Source organism: Pithys albifrons, chromosome 11, assembly GCF_047495875.1.
Source record: "Pithys albifrons albifrons isolate INPA30051 chromosome 11, PitAlb_v1, whole genome shotgun sequence".
In the NCBI taxonomy this organism is placed as follows: domain Eukaryota; kingdom Metazoa; phylum Chordata; class Aves; order Passeriformes; family Thamnophilidae; genus Pithys; species Pithys albifrons.
Genome location: NC_092468.1, coordinates 4,814,433 through 4,839,285, shown reverse-complemented (window position 1 = coordinate 4,839,285; position 24,853 = coordinate 4,814,433). Strand labels below are relative to the sequence as shown.

At 46.4% G+C, this 24,853-nt stretch overlaps 1 protein-coding gene and 1 long non-coding RNA gene across 2 annotated transcripts in view; both read left to right on the top strand.

Moving 5' to 3' along the window:
• ARHGEF4 (Rho guanine nucleotide exchange factor 4) overlaps positions 1–24,853 on the top strand; it is a 100,303-nt gene that overhangs the window by 59,110 nt on the left and 16,340 nt on the right.
• LOC139677214 (uncharacterized) lies at positions 12,558–17,606 on the top strand. The gene is made up of 2 exons (XR_011698792.1): positions 12,558–13,193; positions 13,280–17,606. It is a non-coding gene; the product is annotated as an uncharacterized lncRNA (long non-coding RNA).

Below are 24,853 nucleotides of genomic sequence, written 5' to 3'. Positions count from 1 at the left end.
AAAAAACAAAACACCCAACCACTGAGTTATAGTTCATTTTGGATCAAGAGAAAATGGTTATGAAATAAAAAAGAAATCTTTCCTAAAACTAGAGTCATTTATTGGCAGGGAGAGCAGAGGGATAAAAGAAAGCTGAGAAGGTTGTATAGAGCCCACCTAAGAAGATCAGCATGAGAGTGTGTAAGAGCCAAGAAAAATCAATCAAAAAGTAATAATAAGGGTTTGGGATGAGAAAAGAAGCAGGGGAAGTAATTTTCTTGGAGCATCTGTTTGACATTCTTTCAAACGCATTCTTGATGTTCGTGGAAAGAGATTTTTGTGTTTGGATTGTACTTGCTGGAGTTTGCTTTGTGTTTGTTCCAGATAAAGACCCTATCCTTTTATTTGATTGCTTCCAAGGTATCATTAGGTAAAAATGCAGCAGGAGGAAAATCTATACTGCAAATACATTGTGATTCTGTCCTCCCAGTGCTGCATAAATGTTACAGACACAGCTTCAAGCTTCATTAAATGTCTTATATGTGTTCTGAAGTTGAGAACGTGAGGGATTAGGCACACAAAAAGCCTGCCTGGCTCTCCAGTGACCATGGTGATGATAAGCTGTACAGCTTTCCTCAAGTAATTGGCCTGGGTGAGGAAGCTTAGGCCTGTTTGCCTGGGACTGTGCATGGGTTTGTGGTGTCCTGCTGTGCCAAGGGCCCCTCTGGATCCAGGCTCTGGAAGAGATGCCCTTGCAGCCTCCATGCACAGCACCATCCCAATCTTGTGACAGCAAAACACCAAGAGTTTGGAAATTTCCAGCAAGGCTTGCTGCTTTTGCCTTATCTCTAATGGCTCTATGCCTGATAAGTTTGGAATTTGGTATGCAAAGTCTCGTTGCTGAGAAATGCACAACTCACTGGCTTCAGCAGGATGGGATTTTATCTAAGCCATGTTTTAAAGTGACAATACTGTGGTGTGTTACAGATGTTTGTGCTAACCAGTGCTTGCTGACATGAGACAATTCAGCTCTTTGCTTCCAACATATATGTTTCTGATTTAACAAAATAATTCATACAGGGAAACGTTCAGGAAATGGCACAAACAACACATTGCCACGTACCAAGGGCAGCAGATATAGCAGCAGTACTGTCTGTCTTACTGAGTCTCCAAAACATTATTCTTGTGCTCTTTGATCACACACTGGGAAGTTGTTCTGGGTGCACCCAGTGCTCCTCCACGCACACTCAATTTTAAACAAGACAGACAGACAGACTTCTGTACTGGGGTGGTTTTTGGTTGGTTGGTTGGTTTTGGTGGGTTTTTTTAAACTCCCAAAAGACCAAAACCAAACCAAACCCCTAAACTCATAAAATGTTAATACAGATGAAATCAGAACAACAGATTTTAATTTTGTTAAACATGAATAATATCCTTCATAGCATTTTTCACTTCATTTATCTCCATTCTAATTAACAGAAATCTCTTGTGTACCATCTGAGGACAAACTTCAAAAGACAGGAACATTTTAAAATAGTGCCACAAAATGTTGTTGTCCTTTTTTTTAAGAGCAGAAAATAGGTTACAAAAGCTGTGGTCACAACAGGCTTCCAGACTAGAAGCTTAATTAGAATGACTGATCATATGGAGGCAATATATAACATTCCTGTGTAATCTGGGAGAAGAGATTTATTATCACTTTTGTCTCTTAATGTGAGTTTATTGCTCTCCCAAGTGATGCTAAAGCAAATAGGAACCAGTTGACAAACACCACCACCTCCCTCCGCGCTGTTTTTTTTCTTTTTTAATTCCTGCTTTTGTGTCCTGACTATTCCTGCAGCCAAGGTTGACAACCATGGTCCAGAAGCAGCAGATATGATTTATTTGCAGAATATTGTAGAAAGCTCAGTACTGTCAAGGACAAGAAATAATGTTCCCCTGTGGACATAAATCTTTACTGGATCCTGGTTTTTGGTCCCAAGTGCTTGCGTAACTTTGTGTAGGGCTCAGATGGGAATGTTCAGGATATGCAGGCAGAATTGCAACTTCTTTTACTGCCTGATGGATTTAGTTTTTACAGTTCTCTGCTCTGCAAACTTCTAAGGTTTCAGAGAGCTTTTTGCAATGGATTTAAAGCAAAGCAGTATACTCAAATACTCTGTGGCAATTATGTCTCATCAAACATCAGGATCAGGAACTAAGTGGTCCCAGGGTTGCCAGAGCCATATTTCTGCTTTCTACCATGGGCAGCTGGGGCTGCTCTGAGATGCTTTCTCACATCCTCATCAGCTCCAGGACTTGGCCATCCCGTGCTTGTTCTTACACACACATGGCAGGGGAGGGTGGGGAGCTCCCATACCATTATGTATGGTCTGCAGCATACACACCACCAGCAGGAGCTCAATCCACACTGAACCATCTCTAATATTATGTCTTACTCGACCCATGTTTTCTCTAAATACCCTGATTATTCTGATACTCATTAGGAACAAACAAAAAAATCCCAGGCTTAGCTTAGCTCTTGGGTCAAGTCTAACCCATGGAGGGGTGTTAGTTTTAACTCCCAAAGGAAAATACTGAGGTGTGACAGTGGAAGGAGTTCTGCAGGTGTGTAAGGGAATGAGTGGGTTGTGGGCTTGGTCTCTGAGTGGACCAAACTCCTTTTAGGAGCAAACCAAAGCAGCAGAACAGGAGTTGTAGCCTCTGTGTTTCCCCTCTTTGTGGGCACGGGTGTGTCTCCACACACATACAGACATGTTCAAAGAGGGGAAGGGACTGCCCAAACTTTCATCTGGGGCTGTAAAACAGGCCCAAATACGTCACTCAAAGGAAATAACTGGAGACAGTGATGGCTTTGGGGTTCTCACATCAGCCTTGCCAGCTGTTAAAGACTAACAGCTTCTGTTAACACTTGTTAATGATAATGTGAGTATTAGAGACTATTAATAAAATGTCTGTTGTTTGTCGGCATTAAATGTGTTCCCAGTTACTGGGGTGTAGAAAGGGGCTTGGCTGCACAAACATTATTCCCCTTGGAGAAAAAAATGATCCAACAGTGTTTTAACTTCTGAAGTTACTTGTGCCAATTCATCTCAAAGTCTGCCTGTATTTTATCCAGTGTATCCATGGGTTCCCAGAACTCCATCCCCACTGCTTAAAGGAAACATGGTGTGTTTACTGATGCTGCTCACAAGAGGCGGTTTTCTCTCTATGGTGAAGGCTGCAACCAACTTTTGGCACTCTGGTGCCACTGAGATCTTCAAATCCTTGCTCTGGGGCACTCCAGTTAGTGTGGCAGGCAGGCACTAACCCTGCGAGGTCCTGGTGGTCCTGCCTGCTCAGGGCTCTCCATGCACCTCCTCGGGTCCTGTGCAAAGACACCCAAGGAGGTGAAGGTGAGTGATTTCATCATTAATGTGTAAAGTGGGAGACTTTCAAACCTGCCCCCTTTCTGATGCAAAGAAGGAACTTACCCTGTCCTCAGAAGCTCCTGGTTTGGTAAAGTAAATAAATAAGACGAAGGAAAATGGACACCACGCACCAGACCAGCGTGATGAAGAGAATGCCATTTATTACACACTGCACATGGCTTATAGAGGGTTAAGGCTACGTTCAATTGGCTAAATTGAACCTCACACCATTTAACTGCAAATCCCAGTTGGTTATAATCCATATCTCACAAGTCCAGTGTTTTGGGGAACTCATCCTGACTGTTTTCAAGAACATCCCTGGTGTTATGTGGGAAACCTGAGGAGTTCTCATGAGAAACTTCTGGGGAGTTGCTAAGAACTCCTAGGGAGTGATTTCTCCTTTAACAGTCTGCAGCAGCTGCAGCCTTGATTATTCTTAGCTGCTTTCAGTCTCACAGGGTCTATATAGATCTGAATTGCTCACCTTTGATTTTTCTGTACCAACAGTCTGGCTTTCAGGGATCCTTGGTTGGGTGCCTAACTCTGCCTCTGTTTTATGGGAGGAAGAGCACTGGAAGCACTGCAATATTTGCACTTCTGTGAAGATTTTACTTCAAAAATGTTGCAAAGTTAAACTGCAGTTATCACTGCTTGAAATGGGAGTCTGATGATGTGCAAAGACAAGTCTGTTTTGTAGAATCTCGATGTTACTATTTACTTCTGCCAATGTCTTTATTTTAAAAAGAGGTTTTGGGATGTCCATGCCCCAGGTTGTCAGTTCAAGAAACACCTGTGATGGATAACAGCACAATAACAAAGTGGATTTTGCAGTGTGAAGATTTATTGAGAGAAGGGGATAAAGAAGGAATGTGACAGAGTAGGAATGCTGGGTAAATATTAGTGTAGAGTTATTCTAGGTTTCAGTGTTTGCACAGAGACAGAGGAGTGAATATACCTGATTTTGTACCATACTTGTGCTTCGGGTTCCTCTCTGCATGGTTTTGATATCAGAACATTTCTTGGATTTGTTCTTCTCTCTCCAAACCCTGATTTTGAGCAGTTCCTCTCTGCAAAGTTTTCTGTTTTTCTCTAATCCTCAGAAGATATTTCACCTCTGGGGTGGAAAAATAAAGTCCATCCTGACTCTTCTGGCCCTTCAGAAAGCACTGTTAATCCTCAAAAGATCTTCCCCATCAGCTTCAGCCCTGTCCTGTGACCAAGGCCCCTTGTCCTACACTTGTTAAACTGGGGCCAGAGTTACCATCAAGTTCAGCCATGGCTTAATGCAGTGAAGTCACTGGCATATTCCTTGCAGTTTTATCACTCTGATAAAAGCAGCAAAACTGTGGGACCTGCAGAGGGAAGAAAGATCAAGAAAAACAAGGAAACTGCTGCAGAGCCAACCCTGCTTCTCCTGAGGCTCATGGAAAGACTCCCCCTCCCTCTGGCACTCGGGGCCAGCCCTCTCTCTGTGCCCTGGGAGAGCCTGTTCCAGGCAGGTCAGTCAGACTCTGCTCCTTGCAGCAGAATGAGGAGGTGTTACTTGCATTAACCCCACTCCTCCCACATGGGAACACGCGGGAGCTCCGTGGGAACAGAAGAGCCTTTGTCCCCTGTGCCTGTGCCTGGCACACCTCCATGTGCCACATACTTGTCGGGGGCTCTGCCTGGAGCTGTGCAGTGAGCAGGGCGCCAGAGGACACGGGCAGAGCTGTGCACAACTTGAACAGCAACTTCGGCTTCTTTCTTGCACTTTTGAATTGCAGGGAACAGTGACCTAGTGAGGTGTTGATGAGGGTTATTTTTTTCAGCCCTACTTCTAGCTGGTTTTATCTGTGATCTTTAGAGATGATCCTGCTTCTGGCTGTTCCTGTGACTTTGCCACTGGCAATTCTTTAAGTCAACAGGTTTTATGAAGCGAAAGCAGGATGTGTGAGCTATCCAATACAGACCAAATGTCCTGGTTTTTTCATATTCCTCTGTCGGGGCTATCAATTTCCCATCCTTGCCTTTCTGATCATCCTAGCAGCCCCTTACCAAGTTTGATTCTGAGCTTTAACTTCGATTGTTACTAAATTTTTGGTCCACGGGGCAGCTTTTGGAGACCAGCCCATCAAGATTCATTCCATTGTTCTGCTGCATTTTTCCAGCCTGCCAGTTAAAACAGAGGTATCCAGGGCAAACATGGCCTCAGAAGGCTGCTTGACCATGTAACATTTCTGCCCTGCTTTTCCATCATGTGGGACATAGAAATGTTCAGCCTGTTTCTTAGACACAGCTTATGTGTGTCTTTTACCCTCTTATGGCTTTTCTCATTCTCATACTCCATGGAGTTTGTTCTCCCCAGCCCTCCTGTGGCTCCCTTAGTTGAATCAGGAGACAGTGAAGGAAGACTCCCAGATTAAAATTACTAAATGCCAGCTTGGAAGAACTTTAGAGAGCTGTTAGTTGTAAGCAGTTTTCCTGTTTTCTGCCTCCACAAGACTGGTATATTCTATAAGAGGTGATAACACTGAGCAGTCAAAGTGTCATAACACATCATTTTATAGATGACAGCTACAGGAACCCTGTACTTGTATTTGATAATGTATGGGCTCAACAGAATATCTGAGACAGCCCAAAACTACATGGCTTTCTTGCAGACTCCTGTAAAGTCAGAAATAAAAGAGACTCATGGTCTAGGAACAACCAAAATAAAAAGCTTGCCCCTCTCCAGTCACCTCTTGTAAAAACTTTTAAAGAGTTTATCTGTTACTGTGTTTTCAGCTCTGTACATTAGGCATCTTCCTCTACCCCATGTTTGTCACCACATTCATCTCATTGTTCATGTTTTGCTGTTATTCATCCCCTTCTTCTCATTCACTTTATCTGTTTTCACTGGCTTCATTGCAGCTTCCTCTGACCTCATCTGCTTCAGGTCCTACAGCTCTACCCATGTCTGTTCCCTGACTTTCCTCAGAGTATTTCTCTACCTCTGTTTCTCCCTTATTTCTCTGTTCCAGCCCACAGAGTGCCCAAATGACCACTCTGTGTTATCCATGGCTGTCAAATTTTCATCTCAAAACCACAATATCTCCCCCCGCCCCCCCACCCCCCCAAAAAAGGCATTAAAATAATTTTTAGGACCTTGAACACCTCCTCTCTCAGTCACTACGGATGTCATTGCCAGCCTCTGTTCCTTCTGTCTGTTCCTCAGCCCTGTAACAAGAGTGTCATCTTCTATTCTGACTCCTTTCTAGCTGTTGCATTCAGGCTGTGTTAATCTTGCTGGCTCTCCAAGATGCAGAATTTCCTTTCCTGTCCATTTGTCTTACTCTAAATCCTGTTCAGCCCATCTTTATGTCAGAGCATCATTATTAGTATTAGTTCTGCCTGTGTCCAGTCTTGTACTGAAATGATCCATTTTCCTAGGCCATTGTATGGACTGTGCCAGCCTGTCTTTGCTTCCCTCTGCTTATTCCTTGCTCCACCATATCACAGAATCATAGAATCAATTGGGTTGGAAAAGACCTCTGAGATCATCAAGTCCAACCCTTGGTCCAACTCCAGTCCCTTTACCAGATCATGGCACTCAGTGCCACGGCCAAGCTCAGTTGAAAAACCTCCAGAGATGGGGAATCCACCCCCTCTCTGGGCAGCCCATTCCAATGCCTGAGCACTTTCTCTGCAAAGAAGGTTTTTCTGCTCTCCAACTTCAATTTCCCCTGGCAGAGCTTGAGCCCATCGTGCCCCCTTGTCCTATTGCTGAGTGCCTGGGAGAAGAGACCAACCCCCACCTGGCTGGAACTTCCCTTCAGGGAGTTCCAGACAGTGCTGAGGTCACCTCTGAGCCTCCTCTTCTCCAGGCTGAACACCCCCAGCTCCCTCAGCCTCTCCCCACAGCACTTGTGCTCCAGTCCCTTCTCCAGCCTTGTTGCTCTTCTCTGGCCCCATGCTTTGTTTTGTTTCCCAGGCCATTCCTGCCTGTATCACTCCCCTGTCATCCATCATTCAGTGCTGAGAGAGAATTTTCCACCTTCAGTCAAACCCCAGAGTGGGATGTGTTGTGTCGGCACGTGGCTCACGGCAGCAACACGTTCCTCTGCCCCCAGAGCTCCAGGCAAGGATAATAATTCCCAGATGCTTCAAATGTGTTAATAGTTACTGTTGCTGTTCTTGAAAATAAAACTTGCTTTAGGAGAATTTTGAAGATTTTCTAGCTTTAGTAGAGTCTGAAAGCAAAAGGTTGGTTGCTAAGCAGATTGTGGGTTTGGGGATTTTTTAATTTTTATTTTATTTTTTAATTAATTATAGTCAGAGGTGGTCAATCTCAACGACTTCTTTTCTTGCGGAGTCCCAGTGTGTCCATGGCTTAATCTCTGCATTGCCCCAGGGAATGGTCAGGCCAATTTTTTTTCCATTGATAATTATCTTGTGAATCTTGGTACTCAAGCACAAGAACAGCTTGCAGCGTTTTGGCAGAATGACATGAGTAATCTGTCCAGGGAAGTACTGGCTGCAAAAGCTGTGTGGGCTTAAACCATGCAGTATGAGCTCGGGAAAGATGCAGTGGGAGTAACTGTGCTCTAGTAACACAGTGTTACACACTGTACAAATGCAAAGCAAATTGTGGGGCTCTGACAGACCGTTTTCCATTTTAGAAACACACGATCATACGCAGCTGAAGGAGTTGTACTTGTTCTGATGTTTTCTGGCCCTGGCTCAGTGGGGATGGTACCCTTTGGGGAGGTGATAGCTGCAGTTGTTACTGGGAGTTAATCAATACATAGCAGGGTCGATAGGTGCTTCATTTGGATGCTGGGAAAAGTGTGAGAGTGAGATATTTGGGAGTTAAGGAAACTTGGTTTCCATGGAGTGATTTTCAGGTAGCAATGCTTGCCCCTCTCACAATTTCATTGTCATTCGTTCTTGTTTGTTGCTGAGCTGAAAACTGAGTAGAAATTTGTGCTCTGAATGTCCATTGAGCCTGGATTCTTTTTGAAAGATGCATTTGAAATGATTCCTCCTCCCAGTGTTACTAGACAGAAGTATTTTTATCACTCAATTAAAAACATTAAAATCCCCAAGAAGCTCTGCAACAGCTGTGTCATGGAAAGGGCAGGAGTCATCTGGTGATTTTTATGTCAAAACAAGGCTAAAGGGGGAAAACCCCCACTCATAAGGACTCAGGTGAAATTTGTTACTCTGGCTGTCAAACAGTTGAAGGTTTTTGCATGTACTGAACATGTTCTCTTCCTCTGTAGTTCTTTATGCTGAGCATCCAAACAACCAGCAATGCCAATGAGAGGGACAGGGAAGTTCATGTTTGTCTGTGGCTTCACTGATATAAAATAGAGAGTAATGCTGTCTCAAAAGGTGTCCTATTTAGGGACACCTTTGGAAAACTTGTAAAGAAGTTTGTATTTGTGTGCTGTGTTTGCATGGCATGTCAAGCTCTGCTGCACAGAGCCAGCAAACACCATGGGGCTGCTGCCTGGTCTGTCCAGGCACTCCACCACAAGCAGACAGTGAGGCAGCACAGCTGGGGCAGAAAGGACCTGTCTGTGTGTCAGATGGGCCCAATCCAGGATCACTTCTAGCACTTCTGTCTCTATTGCTTGTTAATATTTTTACATTTTTTTCACCTTGTTGGAGAGAAGGTATCAATGACTGACCCAGAACAAGTGTTCTGTTTCCCTCTAGGGGCTTTTAGAGCAGCATTTATTTGTGCCTACAATACTAGAGGAGTTCAATTGTGTTGTGTCTTGTAGCAAACACATCCCTGTTTGTGGCACTCCAGCATGGTGTGTAATGTGCTACTGGATTCTTGCTTTCCAAGTCTGCTCTCTGGAGACAGGGGAGAGGTCCTGCTGACAGGGCTGCTCCCCCCATATGAGTGCCCTTGGTGGCCTTGCTCTGGGACATGTGCTCTTTGCCTTCCCAGCATGATGGGAACTTCACTGCTTGTGTCCTCAGTTACTTATTTGCCTGTTCTACTGACACACCTGTGCTGCCTATTACAGTTACTGTTTTTTCACATCTATGTACATGTGCCTTTCCATTCACAGTTCAGAATCAGAGGATTGAAACGCTCTTTGCACTGGCCAGCATGGGTTTGTCTGGTCATGGCCTCCTAAAACTGACACCTAAACCAGCCTTCAAAATCTTAGGCCCCATTTGCTGCACATACAAGCACAGTGACAAGTAAGGACTGAGCAATATTTAGTATTATATCAATGAAAAATTTCTATTTTATCTACTATTAGACTGGAAGTTCTTAAGTGACTCATTCTCTGAAGGCTTGGTCATTGTCCATCTTCTGGGACTGCAGCTTGGCTTTGTGTGTGCTGTGCTGTGCTCACCACTTGCTCCGCTGGAGTGGTGCATCATTCCTATGGTGCAGTCCTGCCTGAGGATGGCTCTCAGAATGAAGGAAATTATGACAGCTGCAAATTAGATTGCAATGGAGATTGCACAACAATTATTTGAAATATGCTCCCTTGGTGATAGTTATACAAAGTAAGTCCCACTGTATTACAAGCCACAAGGTAAAACTTTCAGCTATATCATCTCTTGCTGATGCCACCTACCACACAAGCATGTCTGATCAGTGAGGAGTAAGAATGAGGCTTTATTTCCATCATGGAAAGATGCCACATGGTGTTAAGAGAGTGCAGCAGGAGCTGGAGATCCTCCCCACTGCAAACACTTTGAGTTACCATGGAAGTAACTCCCCCGTGCAGTGTCTGCCAAGGACCCTGTGAGGGGATTCACTGCGTGGGGGTGCAAACAAAAGCCAGGTCACAGCCAGAGTCACTCTGCAGCTTTTGTCCTTGTCAAGACCAGTTCCTATTCACTGTGGGTTCAGAAGGGTGACTGCAATTTAACATTAATTGTGCAGTGCTCCAAGATGTACACTGGGTAAACATGTTACTTGTGCCCAGGCAATGTTGTGCAGGGAGGCACTTGGATCTGTACATCAGAAGAGCAAAGGAACGTAGCTGTGGCTCAGGGTGTTTCTTAGAGACAACAGAGGTGGATGAAAATGTGCCCTCCATTACTATTTTGTATCCTTTTTTCCCTGCACTTTCATCTTGGTATCAGTTTCCTCTGAACTTTTCCTTCCAAGTGGGCTCACAGCAGTGTCTAAGAAGTGAACCCTTTCAGGCAAACTTTCTGTCCTTTCACCTGCAAACACTCAAGCATGTTCATAAGATTTCAGGAGATTATTGGAGAATTACATCATGGATTTTAGATACTTCCCAGTACCCTGTGACACCAACAGTGTCAGACTTGTTGAATCATTGGAGTTTATCTATTTCTTTTCAGTGTAAGTGCCTAGAGAAGATGGTGGTTGCTGTGCAGATTTCAGAGAAGCAGGTGTGATCATGCCTCCCATTCACCATGATTAGCTTCTCCTCAAAATCCACATCCCTCCAAATACTGCTCCGTGGCTTATGGCCAAAGTCATTCAGTCATGAAAAGCCTTCAAAGCCAGACAAGATTTGCAGAGTGCCCAGGAGTTGAACAGTGCAATGGACTTGAAGAACTTTCATTAAATTGAAGCCTGTAAGCTTAGGGATCAAAGGGTTATGCCATGGTGCATTTGGCAGGGAGAAATAGTTTTTCAAAGCCATGAAGTGAATGCAGGCCAAAAACTCAGACACCCATGAGCTTGAGCACCTGTGGATCCCAGTAGTTTGCTCTGTATGTGGAGTTTTTTTGCCAGGTCTTGAAGCTGCACTGAGACCACAAGCTCTTGTCCTATGCATTATTCTCCTTGTTCCATATTTAAGCTTTATGTTCAGAAACCAGAAACTGACATAATTCTAGACTTGATTTATGAAGCCTAAGACAGACAGCTGTCTTAAACATTGCAGAAGCATAAGGAGACAGTGGCAGTTTTGACTGCTTAGCCCTTTCTCTATAGCCCCTGCTGAGGTTAGCACAATTTGAGGGAAAACTCCAAAATTAAAGTTATTCCCCATAACTCTTAAACCTTTTCGCTTTTAAACCTCTCACCTGCTGTGTTCCAGAATATCTACAGGAGCTGTGCAGATCTCTAGGAAACATTACAGGCATTGATGTGCTAACACCTGAAAAAAACCAGCTTTTTTTAGTGCATTCTCTGCATTGTGAGAGCAGCTGAGAACATTCTGTCCATACCCACATCATGTGGCTGCTCCCTCATTGCCCTTCCCAGACATGGATGCGTAGGGGGAGAACCATGACTTCTGGTTCCTGCTCCTAGGAATGTCTCTGTGTGTATGTTGGGTTTGGGCATTTTTTTTTCACGTTTGAAACAGTTGCATAAAGTGCAGAGTCATCCTCTTGGGCACTTCCATCTTCCATGAAGCAGCTCCATGCACTATCCCAGTATCATCTGGTGCTGGATCACTGGATTCAAATTTCTCATTTTCACAAGGAAAAATGTGTGGGATAAGCACATGAGAACTGGAAGATGTGAAACTGCCTCCTGTCAATGAAGAATTTACATAGTGGATCCTTCTTTTCCTCTCCTGGGGAGTAGTGTTGAGTAAGAGGTGGGCTCTGCTTTGCTGGCTAGAGGAAAGGAAAGGGCTGTAGCCAAAGAGCTCTCCAAGGTCTGCCCCTGCCTTTCCAAGGGGGAGTTGCCTTTCCATCCTCTTCCTGCTCCGCCATCCTGGGAGCTATGCTTCACTGTGGCATCTCTGAGTGTACCCCGGGCAGATTGATGCTTGGTGAACTTTGCAGTCCAACAGCAGCAGTTGAGTTCACAAAAGAACATTTCGGGCTCTGCAGAGCTGAATAGAGGCTTTCTGGTTGCAGAGATTTGAGGTTTAGGTGACTCAGGCCCACGGAGGCGTTGGCAGAGGGAGCCAAGTCCTTTAGACATTCTGGCTCCAGGATCCTGGCAGGAGGTGGATGGCGGAGTCCAAAGGGAGCCGCTTGTCCTGGACCCCCACCCAGAGGGTTGTAGCGCCCCGTCCCCCTGCAAATGCCCCGTCCCCCTGCAAATACCCCGCACTTGTTGCTCCCTCAGGTGTGTGGCAGCCTGGCCCTGTCCCACGGCCCGCTGTCCCCATTCCCACCCGGAGCGGGGGATTTGCTCCTGGCAGGACTCCACTCTATTGCTGGCACATTTTAGCGCGGGTGGAGGGATTTAAAAGAGCAGCCGCCTAATCCAGTGCTGACCCTCCTTAAGAGCCTCCCCTGCGCCCCGCGTTGCTACGGCCTCGTGTATCCTGGAGACGGCGCGCAGCAAATAGCGGAGCCGCTCTCCGGAAAGCCAATATCGCAGCCGGATTGCAGCGCCGGGCACGCTCCGCGTCCTGCCGGCAGCGCTCCGTGTTCTGCCGCCGGAGCCATGGCGACGGCTCCCCGGGCAGGGCGGACCGGGAGCCCCGAGGATGCGCTGACAGGCGGCCCCTGAGCTCAGGGGGCGGCTGGCACAAGTGCTGTGCGGGACCAGCGATGGCTGTGCCGAACCATTTAGACTTCTGCCTTTGAGAGCCGCAGACAGCTTTTGTTCACAGCCCTGTGCCCCGTCCGTGCCCCGGCTGTGGGCTGTACAGCAGGCACTTAAGCTTTTTTTATTTTTTTTTCCTGGGGGCAGAAGCCATGGCAAAGGTCCCCGACCGAAGCAAGCACAAATGGAGTGCGCTTCACACTTTCCTCCGCTGCAACATGAACCCGGAGACCCAGCGGGTAGTGGTCTTTGTCATCCTGCTCTTCCTCATCATCGTCAACGTGGTGCTGATGTTTCTTTTGGCATTTCACTGAAGGAGGACTGCCGGTAGTGGTGTGGTGCATGGGGGTTTCCAGGACTGGGCAACGAATCAGCAGGTCAGCTTGTCGTTGTCTGCCTCTGGTCTGCTTGTCTGCTGTTACGGTAACTGTGTGTCTCAGAGTATGCCTCCCTTGTTTTTTAGTCATCACCTCCTTCCCCACCCTGCTCCCCTCACTCTCCGTCTGTCATCACTTGTGCCTTGCGGTTTGGATCACATTTAAACAAGAGAAAGGGAGAGAGGTAACGGAGCCAACCTGCTTAACCGTGACCGTGGCACTAAATCAGCCTCGATTCCTACCAATGACGATACTGTGCCTGTCCGTAGCACTTCCCAGCCCTGGAGAAGCCCAAAGTGCCACTGCTTTGTTTGCAGAGGGACAGTCATCCTGTAAGGAGCCCTTACACAAGGACCTGCTACATGTAAACACCTGCTGTAAAAGCTGAAGCCTGTAACGCCTCTGTTGCTCTGTCACTGTGAACATTGTGCTGTGCAGTGGCGTGAGTAATGCCCAATTAGCCAAAGAGATTGATTAATAGAGTTCATCAGGAATTCTGGCTGAATAAACACTGCAGCAGTGTGGAAGGAGTGTTTTGTTGGCTTTAATCCCATTTCCTTTATTATACCTCAGTGCTTATCAGCTCTGTGTATCAAGATGGCTGGCAGAGCCACAGCACAGTCCACTGCTTGCAGGCCACTCATTTCTCACGGGCCAGTGGCAGCCGTGCCCGGCGGGGGAGCGACTCAAGGACCACTCCTGTAGACTGAGGAGGGAAGGGCAGCAAAGCTGCTTGCTCCCTCCAGGCCTGTTCACCCCTGTGATGTGTTATCAGCAGCCCTGGCCAGCACAGCACTTCCAGACTTGACACTGGCACCTCAATGGAGCAACCCCTCTGCTTGATGGCACTGAAGGAGACCAATTCCTGGAGGAAGACAGACTGGAAAGGAAGCCATGGTGCACTGTTCTTAATGATGCTGCTTGTATTTGTGCTGGGGACTGCAAAATATCCAAGCCCTTAAAATTCAGCAGGATCCTTCATTTTGTGTGTTAGGTAATCTGCAGTTTAAGTGCAGCTTTCACAAGGGCAGTGCATTTGCTGGCACTAATGGTTGAAGCTACTGCAGTCCTTTCAGACCTGAATATTTATGGCTCCTGAAGTCTGATCTGGTGTTGAGAAGGGGTAGATGGTGGTGTTGTCTCTGTCATCACGAGTGATGTACTCTGTACCAGTTATTTATGTGATTGTGTAATACATTAGTGTTGTACAAAACCATGTCACTTTAGCACACAAAGAAATGAAATTTGTACTTGCTGAGCTCCTTTCTGTTACACCTGAGGTAAAGAACATCCTTTCTCCCAAAAGAGGAAACGCTTCTGCAGTGCTGGGTGTGGGGCAGCCACAGGCCCCAGTTCCCTGCACTTCTCTGAGAACCTCTTATGTACACAAACAGTTTTGAATTATTAAAAATCTCAAACTAGGCTCTATTATCCATACACTGTGATAAACAGCCACTGGAACCATCCAGTCTATCTTGTTTTCTGAAGTTACCATTAAACAAAAACAAAACCCAAGCCACAGCACACAACGCTTTCAAACAATTCTGGTTTCTCTCACCTCTAGACTTTACCTGTGGTCTTAGTTACTGATGGAATCAGAACTTAATGGCATAAAGTAGAAAAAAGATTGCTTATTGGAAAGGACAAGTGAATGATGTGAATGTATACCTCAGTCTTCAAGTGACAGATGAGGGACCGAAGTATGGCTTTGGGGTCATAGGTGTCAGTGACAGCTTTTGGCAGCTGCTTGTGTGGGCAGATCCTGCATTAGGTTTGAGCAGGCTCTGAAGGTGTCTGAGGTTCAGAAGCTCTTGGCCCTTATCTTGTGAGAGCAGTAAGAAGCCCCAGTGTAGCAGCCCCTACACTGTGTTTGAACTGTCAGTCATTGCTGTCTCTTCTGCTCTGTATCCTGAAATAGTGCAGAAAAAATCTAACATTGGATAAGAAGTGCAGTTGCTCACAGGGCCTGCACACACACACATTGCTCTGAAAAGCATCTGGTAGATTAGCCCATTCATAATCCCAGTGTTTGGCTCCACATGGAGCAGCCATGTGGGGCAGCTGGTAAGCTGAGCACCAGTGTCTGCCAGCCCAGACTGATCCTGGATCACAAAGTGACTCATGCTCTTGTTCAGATCAGTGCCATGTCACTCAGGTGCTCCTTGGGTGGCTTTTGTCACTGAACTGGAGACTGTAGCTTCCTGTTAAACTCTGTGTAAGAAGGTACTTCAGGAAAATTTTTCAGAAACTTGTTTTTATTTATTGTCCTGTAAAATTGATTAGCTGGAGCTGGTCGTGGTGATGAAGTCATTCACCCTCTGCCACCTCCTGCATGCTTGGCCTGGGGGTGCCCTGTTCCCTCTCAAGGGCTCTGCTGATTGGGAAGGGATTGAATACCAAACCTCGAGATGTTGGGTTCCCAGGGCAGGCACAGCTCCCACAACACTGCAATCTCCTCCTCCCCTTTTCTGTCTGGTCCACCTTTACCACACCTGGTACAGTGTCCTTATTCCCAAAAAGCTCCCTGTGCTCTGCCTGGCTGCAGGGGCTGTGTCTGGGGGAGCCAGAGCCTTTTGCCTTTGCTGCTGTGACACATCAAAGCCTGTGCAGCAGCAGCAGCAGCAGCCAGTGCATGGAATGGGAGGTGCAGGTGTGTCTTGTGACAGCTGATGCAGTGCCCCAAAGTGCTCACTGCTGATACAAGACAGAAAATGTAAGTCCCAAGAATGTGACTTTGGTCTATTAATGCTTCTAAAGTACAGAGCTGCCACATTGGTTCCTGCAGGGCAGCTCTCCTCTCTGGGAAGCATTCTACTTATTGATGGAAAGGGCCCCAGTCCTTTCAGCTGCTGGAGAACTAAAGCAAAGAACTTTTTCTTCAAGGCCTGTGAGGAGTGCAGGACAGTGAGGAAGGATATAGGAAAAGAGTAATGCAACCTCTGGTGGAATTGCCTTCCCCTTCCCTGCTTGGGGCAATTTGCATTGCTCCTACTTGGGCAATTTCACCAGATTGTTCATTTCAGAATAGCAGGGAGCAAAAAAAAGTAGGATTGTTCTTGCATTTAAAAATTCTGATCAGAAAAATAGCACGATTACAGAATACCCTTTGGAAATATGTTACAACACTGCCTGCCACAGGTTTTAACACTGGTTGGTAAGAGCCCGGGAATACTTTATCTCTTGATACATAATGTTGGGTGAATTCTGATTTTCTAACACTTGTCTAGGTTCCTGATACATGACTATTCTTGAAGTATCTCTGTCAAGTTTTGTTATGGGGAGCCCAGTGTTTGTCCCCTTCCTCAGCTTCCCCTACATCTGCACACATTCAGCTGGAAGCTGCAGTTGACATGTGTTAATCAGTCTGATATTAGTTGTGACTCATTCAAGCCTGCCTCACATTTTGGATGAAGAAGCTTTGATGGCCAGGAATGCCCAGGAGAAAAAGAGCTGATTAAGGATCCCTGAATCATGTGCAGGAGGTGTAGATGGTGGTGGAAGGTCGATGAGGAAGGAGAAGCTTTGACATTTCTGTTCTTTTTTAGTTTGCTCTCAGTGCACTTATTTGACACAAGAGCTGAGTGCTCTGCAGGAGGGCTGTGATTGCCTGCCCTGAACATCAGGCTGTGCCATAGCACTGGGGACACAGCCCCAGGGAGAGAGCAGCAGTGCCAGGGAAGGGGCAGCAGCACAGTCCCTGCCTCTCTGCAAAGCAGTTGGGGTGCCTGGAGCCTGCTGAGCTCTGCTCCTGCTGCAGAGCAGGGCATGGCAGCCGGGCCCTTGTGTGGCCACTGCTCAATTCCTGCTGCTCGTCCCTGGGTGCAGGGTGAGCTGTGCCTCTGCCCTCCCCGTGTGCCCCAGCTGGTGGGGAAGGACCGGGCAGGGACAGGGCAGTGCTGCTGCCCCGACCCCCACATGGGGACTCTGTGTTGCCCCTGTGTGGGGCGAGGTCACCAGAACTTTTAAAAGGTAAGAGCTTTGCTCTGCTGCTGCTGTGCTTTGGGCCTGGGGAGTGCAAAGAGCATCTGTGAATAGGAGTGAGACCAAGACATCATTTCCGAAGGGAGATCTGGGCTTTAGATTTTATCTTTGCTTAATTTGTTCTCCCAGGCTAAACTCATTTCTGTGGTGATATGTTATATCTGCTGTCTTTGTGATTTATTCTTGGAATCCAAGGCATGAGCTGGCCAGATAAGATACACAGTAAGCACTTAGGATGATACCATCAACAATTACTTTTAATTAATGCTTCCAGTGTTTTGATTTAAAGGGGAAAAAAGCAACAAAAGAAGTCCCATTACGCAGGTTATAGATTTCAAGAGAGGGAGTCCTTGTTATTGATGCTGTGTCACTGGCCTTGTTCACTACAGAATGTGGTGAAAACTCTGGAATAAAATTATGTCTTATATGAATCTTTGTTCTTTGGCTGGTATTACTCCAGGCATGACCGTGGTTCTCACATATAGTGCACCCCACTCTGTGTCTGGTTTTGGCAGAGGTGGTGTGGACCTGCCTCACACCACAGGGTTTCTCTCTGTCCTGTCCTGTGCATGCAGGCTTTCTGCACTGGCAGTTGGTAAGTGTGATAGCTCAGCTGTGCTGCAGATGCTACATGAAAAATGTCTCCCCAGATGCGAAGAGGATGCTGGTCAGCCTTTCAGAAGAGGAGTCAGTCAGGTGTGAAGGATCATGGAGAGGGAAATTTGGGAGTTTGCTCTCCTTTGCAGCTGCCCAGCAGATCTGCCCCTCTGCAAAAAGGGTCTGGTGCTGGGTTCTGGTCCCACCCTTTCCTCTGCAGCACCAAGGTCCCATGTCTTCCCCTTCTCCCTCCAGGGAGGGGGGCCCTGGCACAGCCCCTTCCAGCGTGCTGTCCCCTCCAGAGAGTACCAGCTTCACTTTAGGCATCTCAATCTCTGCTGTCCCTTGGTGGCAGAGACGTAGAGCCACTACTACCTGGGGGAACAAGGGCTGCCTTAAGCCCCCTCTGTCCTTCCAGCAGCAGTTCCTATCCAGAACAGGCTGCTGGACAAGGTCAAGGTGACCCAGGGCATGGAGCAACCCCCCACAGCATCCACACTTAGAAATCCTGTGCTTCTTCAGCATTGCATCCATTAGGGATATCAACACAAGCATGGAATTAGCTTGTTGTCTTCTGCTAAGATGTGCTGATTCGTAGTGGCCACTGTGCAGGGGCAGTACATGAGTGTTATTTTAGTCCCAGTGTCTGTAGCCTTTGTGGTAATGTGGCTCTGAACAGCACAGTAGAGTGGGGTTTGATTGCTTGTGGTTGTTTTGAACTATGATCTTATCCAGTCATGGCATGTTGAGTTTCTGCAGAGTTGTGGCAGACTTTATGTGGAAATACAAACACTGTGTATAGGGATCATGTGTGAATCCAAAGAGCCACACCAGGATCTCTCAGCAAGCCTAACACAGCTTTCCTCACCTCAGCAAATGAAATAGTTCCAGCAGGAGATTAAGAAAAGACAGACTCCAAAGGAGTCATGACTTAGTATTTTTAGCATCCTGGTTCCCACCTGTAGTGCCCAGGAGTCAAGACTTGTTACAGTGAGCATTATCTTATTATGTGGTGAGATTTGCACTGGGTGCCAAGAGAGGAGTGTTGGGAATGGCAGTATCCCGTCGCCGCCTGACCTACCAGAACATGCTCTGCACTGAGCTGCCTCTGCAGAACAGCTTTTCTACTGAAAAGCCCATGGCCACTGTGGGAGGGCTGTGCAGGGCATCAGGGTGACTGAAATGAGAACCTGTGCACAACAGGGGATGTGTGATCTTCTCCTGCTTGGACTAGGGAAGCCTTGTCCTGCAGGAAGAGCAGCAGGGGCTTTGGTCCTCCATAGTCAGAGGGTTTGTTTGCAATGTGGTCTTGGAAACAGAAGTGTGGTTCTGGTTTGAGGCCTTACCTTTCTTTAGGCCATTGAGGCTCTTCATCCAGGTGTTGTGGATGTGAGACAAATGAATAAAGTGGATGTATTTAAAAGCATAATAGTACAGGGTCTCAGAAGATCCCAGGAACCTGGTGCTTCCTGAACCAGTCTTCTTTACATAGCACAGAACATGGCAGCAGGAAAATTTTACTGGCTTTTTCTCATGAGTGTACATAAGCTTGAAGAACCGTCTGCAGCGACTACAAAAGAAATGACTCATTTTTATATTTACAGATACTAACCAAAACCAAAGGCTTAGGCAGCCTCTTTTGCCTAACAGTGAGATATTATCAGCTTTTTTTGTTCTTCTCTTCTTCTTTGTTACTCAGATTTTCCTCTGCCCCATTTTCAAAGAATAGGATAGACAGCAATTCTTGGTTCAGTGAACAAAGGATCTAACCCAGTGTGTGTGCACTGGGAAAGAGATCACCAGAAAGGGGAGAGGGGGATGGAAATCATAAGTTTTGGGTCGCCAAAACCCTGCAGGGTTTTTCTTCCAGAAGGAAGTGAAGAAAAGAAGTGGATAGTAAACTATGTGTGGTTCTGCTGAGGCAGAGGGACCATCTTTGAGCCACGTCATGGAAATTAATAAACAATCTGTGTTGGCCCAGAAGGTCTGCCAATGATGCTCAGACTTTGGCACAGTTTAATCCAAGGGAGATGTTTTCACAGGAGTTAAGAACAATAAAAATCATTTCAGGGTGTTCCATTAAAATGAAATCCTGCACACACATGAAAAGCAAAGCCATGTGCTGTGTTTCTGGCTTACTGCCCACTGTGAGCCCTTCTGATGATTCAGAGGGGTTTGCTAGCAATGCAGTTTGTATCTGCTTTAAAATATTTTCTTTAACCTTAGTTGTAAACCAAATTTAGATTAATTTGCCTTCAAGTTATAACTGATTCTATAACTTGCTGTATCTTTTGGCAGAAGGCCATAGCAAGAGTCATCAGTGGGCAGAGAGCTCTGGGACCTGCGCGGTTCCTTTTCCTTTCCTTTCCTTCTGCAAGGAGTCAGGATCCAGCATTTATCCTCAGTAAAAGCCTGTGTCATATGAGCTGCAGCTGAACTGGTTTGGATACATTGTCCTGAAGGATCTGTAGAGTATAATTCTCATTTACCCAAAGAAATAATAGTGAAAAAGAAAGCAAAAAAGGAGATAGAAAGGAAAAATCACAAAATTAAGTCATGGGAGAGGCAGTGGAATCAGGAGCTGTCCTGCAGAGAGGGAAGAAGATGGGAAATGTCCCAAGGGGATGTGCTGGTGGGAGTACAGAGAGGAGGGGTGATGCTGCAGCAGCAGCAAGAGGAGAATGGGGAAAGCATAAATGACACAGAATTATGTAACGTAGCATTAAAAATATTTTTCTGAACAAAACAGATTCTATCTGGGTGTCTGAGAAATGGTAGTGCAAAAGGGATGGAACATCAATCACTCTTAAATGTGAGAAAAACCACACAGAAACATCCTGGGCTGTTTCCATTCCCAGGCTGTACAGTTAAAATTAGGGCATCAGAAAATGCAAAAATGTGTTAACCAGATTTGCTTCATCCTCTGCAGTGACTGTAGAGTTCAGAACTCTTGGTGAGGTGAAGAGGAGAGTCAGGCAATCTGATGTGGTTTTCATCTCCAGCCAACCTGGAACCAGAAACTACAAACTGTAGATGTGAGAGCCCTGGGTCAGAGGCTTGTTCCAACCTGAGAGTTCAACCCTGGGCCTCTCTCCTTTCCACTCTTTGTAACCAAAGAAAGTAGGAGAAGAGTATGTGGACAATTTCCAGGTACTGTTACAGCTGCATCTGGGCTGTTTGGGGTAAATGGGACTCTGGCACTCGGATGCTGCCTTAGCCTGGAGTGCCACAGCTGGGAGAGGTATGAGGAGAGGCTGAGCCAAAAGTTAGAGATTCTTAAACCACTTTTAAACCTTAGAGTATTTCGAGCTCCTTAAGCCACTTTAAGGCTTTAGATGGGTTTAAAATGCTTAAAACACTGTAGGGCCTTAGTTGAGTTTAAGCTGTTTAAGCTGATTTAGAGCTTTGGAATGACTTAAGTTCTCTGCTTTTAAGGAGGTTTTGAGGTCCTTTGAGCTCTTGGTTGTAAAGGTCTTTCTGAATGTTCTGGGAGAGGATGAGGCACATACCCACTCCTGTGACCTGTGTTCAGAGCCTCTTTCTCCCAGGCAGTGTGTGAACAGCCAGGTTTCCCTGGGTAAACTTTCACCTTTCTTTTTTAGGGGTTAAAAAAAAGGAAGTCAGGAGTCAGCCCTCCATGTGTTAGGGATGAGTGGCTCCTCCAGGTGTGTGAGCATTGTGGGGGGAGGATGGAGTGTGTGAGAGCTGTTGTCGAAGCCATGTGGATGTGCTGAGGAGTCCCAGCCAGGAGGATGACAGCCCTACCCCACAGGACATTCTAATGTCCCTGTAATTACTGTTGGCAATTGCTAACTTTCCACCTGAACTAGAGTGCTGCTGTACCTCACAGGGTGTATCTGTGCCTGCAGGTTGACATTTTCAGAGCTCACAGTTTTTGAGAAATATTTGTGGGTAATGCGAGTCGTCAACATTTCTTTCCTTTTGTGTTTTTTACTACCCTAATGTCCAAAGGCCAGGTCTGTAGGCCCAGCCAGAAACACTTGTGTACTCCCTTCTCTGGAGCAGAGGCAAGTATGGCCTGGCTCTTTCCCTTGTGTGCCTTCCCAGGTGTGTTTAAGGACCTTGATGGGCTGTATCCAGAGAGGATGTGTTTAAATGGCCTTGAAGGACATAAATTTGCATTATCTCTTTTTAAATCACCTCTGTGTTTGGCTGCAGGGCTCCCTGTGGCACAGCTTAATTAGGCACTATAGGGAAGAGGTACTGCCTTTATACCAAACCTCTTGCCCAGCAATTTCCCTGGGCATCCAGTGGCCTTGCATTAGGAATAACCTCTCTGTAAGCCCTCAGCTCATGGCCACCCTCCATCCACCTGTCTCTGTTGCAGCTTCAAGGTCTGTTCAGTTTGTACTGGCCTAGAAACCATTCCTGTGTTTGATTTGTGATGCTCTTTGTGCCTTGCCTAGTTCTCCTCTGCCTTTCTGAGTCATTCCTGACATTTGGACTTTCTGACCCTGATGGAGAAGGCCAATGTTTTCTTAAATGGGTCTACAGAGACATTCCTGAGGAGCAGCTCATTTAGTCAGTCACCTGTGTTAGCTATTGCTTGTCAGCATACATTTCATTGGTCATTTTGTCACCCTGCCACTCACTGTTTAGAAAGAGAGAGAATATATTTCATTTTTAGCAGAAAATAAAGGTATTAAAGAAGTTTAAACAAGTGCCCTCTGGAAACTTGTATGACAGGTCAAAGTGGAAGCTGCTTTACAGCTTTACTTACTGCATGTGCAACATGCAGCTATCAAATACCAAGAGTACTGAGAGGTTTGAGAAGGGCTTTGCTCTTCTTGTTTCCTTATGCCAAAACTTAAGGATGTTAGTTCCTCAAGTTAGCACGTTCTCTTATTATACAGATCATGGGAGAGTGATGGTTGGAGTACTGAGGGCACTGACAGGCTCCAGAGGGATTAGGTGTCCTCCTCAGCCACAGGTAACAGTCCCCACTCTTCTGTAAGAACTTTCCTGGCTATTTCAGGCAAAAGTAAAATGGGCAATATCAATTTTAATTTGTTTTGTTTTGCATTTTAACAATGACCTCCCACATCTTTGGTGAGGAACTGAGAACTTACATCACTCTGGAGTTTGAAGAATCCCATTGGATGGGACTCAGATGGACGTGCACCTGGCAAGGCTCCCTCACACCGTGCTCTTCACATGCAGGTCTCGATAAAGCAGGCACAGCTCTGCCTCCTCCACCTTCCACAGGGGCTGCTTCCCTCCTCCTGGAGCACTCAATAAAGGGAGCTTTCAAAGCTTCTCCTTGCCTGCTGCAGGGGACCCTCCTCCTCCTCCCATCTGTTAAAGCCACTTCTGAGGGGGAACTGGGACTCAGACGATATAAATAAAAGGGAATAATGTAATTAATGCCAGTCAGAATGGTTTTGTGGAAAATAGTTCTTACCAAATAAATGTTATGACAAATTTTGAGTGTTTGGTAAATGGAGGCAGCTGTACTAGATGTCACATGAGGAGTCTAACTACAGGCACTGACTAAAAAAGCAGCCCTGTGGAGTATCAGTGTAGCACACTTAGCTGGATTAAGATCTTCATTGACTGACATCTCAGATTTGCTAAGGAGGGTCATTGTCAAATTAAAATATGTTGAATGGAGATCTGCAGTGTTTGGTAAATGCCTGAGAGTCCTCCACTATCTTTAATCAGTCTGGAAAAATCTGTGCCGAAAAATACGCAGCTGACACTGTGGGCACAAGGGCAACAACTGCCGAGGGCACGGCTTGAGTGGGGGCACAGTGTGTGGGTCTGTGCTTCTGACCCCCTGCCCACGTGGGGACACGTGCCCACTGTCACACTGGCAGGGAGGGCTCTGTTACCCTGAAACGTGTAGGCAGAGGAGCAGCAAGGAGCAGTGAAGAGTTTGCAGTGGCTGCAGAGTTGTGTCAGTGGTTCTGGCACCCTGGAGCCAGGCAGCAAGTCTAGTCTAGCACAGCTAGCCCAAATTCCTGCCTGGCAGTGGAGGGAGGCAGGAACTCCAGGGTCTTGGTTAACTCATCATGCTAAGATAGATGCTGAAGATGAACCCTCCCTGGGGTGCCTGTCTCTCCCCACAAAGGGGAGATGCTCTGAAAAGACAACCAAGATAACTCGTTCAGACTCAGTGCCTGCTGCTCAGACGACAGAAGCTCTACGAGATAAATTTAATCTCTGTTGTCCGTCATTAGGCAGTGAAGCTAAAAGTTTTGAGAGGAAGCAAGACCAAGCTGTCAGGACAATTTGAAAACTGTCCCATGGCTTCAGTTCAATGCAGAGGCCAGCTGGCTTCTGCTCACTTTCAGAGAAAATAACTATTTGTGTGAGTGAAGCACTTCTTTGGGGCAAGCGTGTAACTGCTCTGCTGCACTTTGCCTGAGAGGCAGAGAAGCTCTGGAAGCAGAGGGACTGGAGAAGGAACTGGAGCTGGGCATGGGGCTTTGCCTCTGGGGTCAGAACTGCTGCAGGGTTTAAATGTTTGCTGTGCTGACCCAGTTCAGCTTTGGTCTGCAACACACAAGTTCTGGGTGGGTCAAGCAAGGAACACAAGCTTCATGGCAACCATTTTAACTCACCAGGAAGGGCTTGGGTTCAGGTGCTCTCTGTGGAACATGTCTGTTTTAGGGTCACAGAGCTGAAAAATAAATGCCATTTTATTGGAACCTTCTTCCTGAACTCCCCTTTTCCTGGCTCTTTTGATGCTCCTGGGTTTATTTTTTAGCTCTGTACGATCCAGTGTACTGAGCATTGTCAAGAGGAGGTTATTTAAATTTTATTCAAATAGAAATGAGTAGCTCAAAGATATATTTCCTAAAGGCATCTTCATCACCCCTTCTGTAAGTTGTTAAGATCTTTTATCTCTGCTAATATTGCCTGGAGCTCCTGTCAGAGTAAGACCAGGACATACAAAGTAATTATGTCAAGGTGTCCAGCCTGAGACAGACAGGGACTGAGTAGCTGCATTGCAAACAAGCCCTTAGATGTGGGCATTGACATGCCAGATCTGTCTGCCCACATGTCGTGGACTTAATTTGGGGCAGCTACGTGCAAGAGCCCTGGCTGTGTCTCCTCCT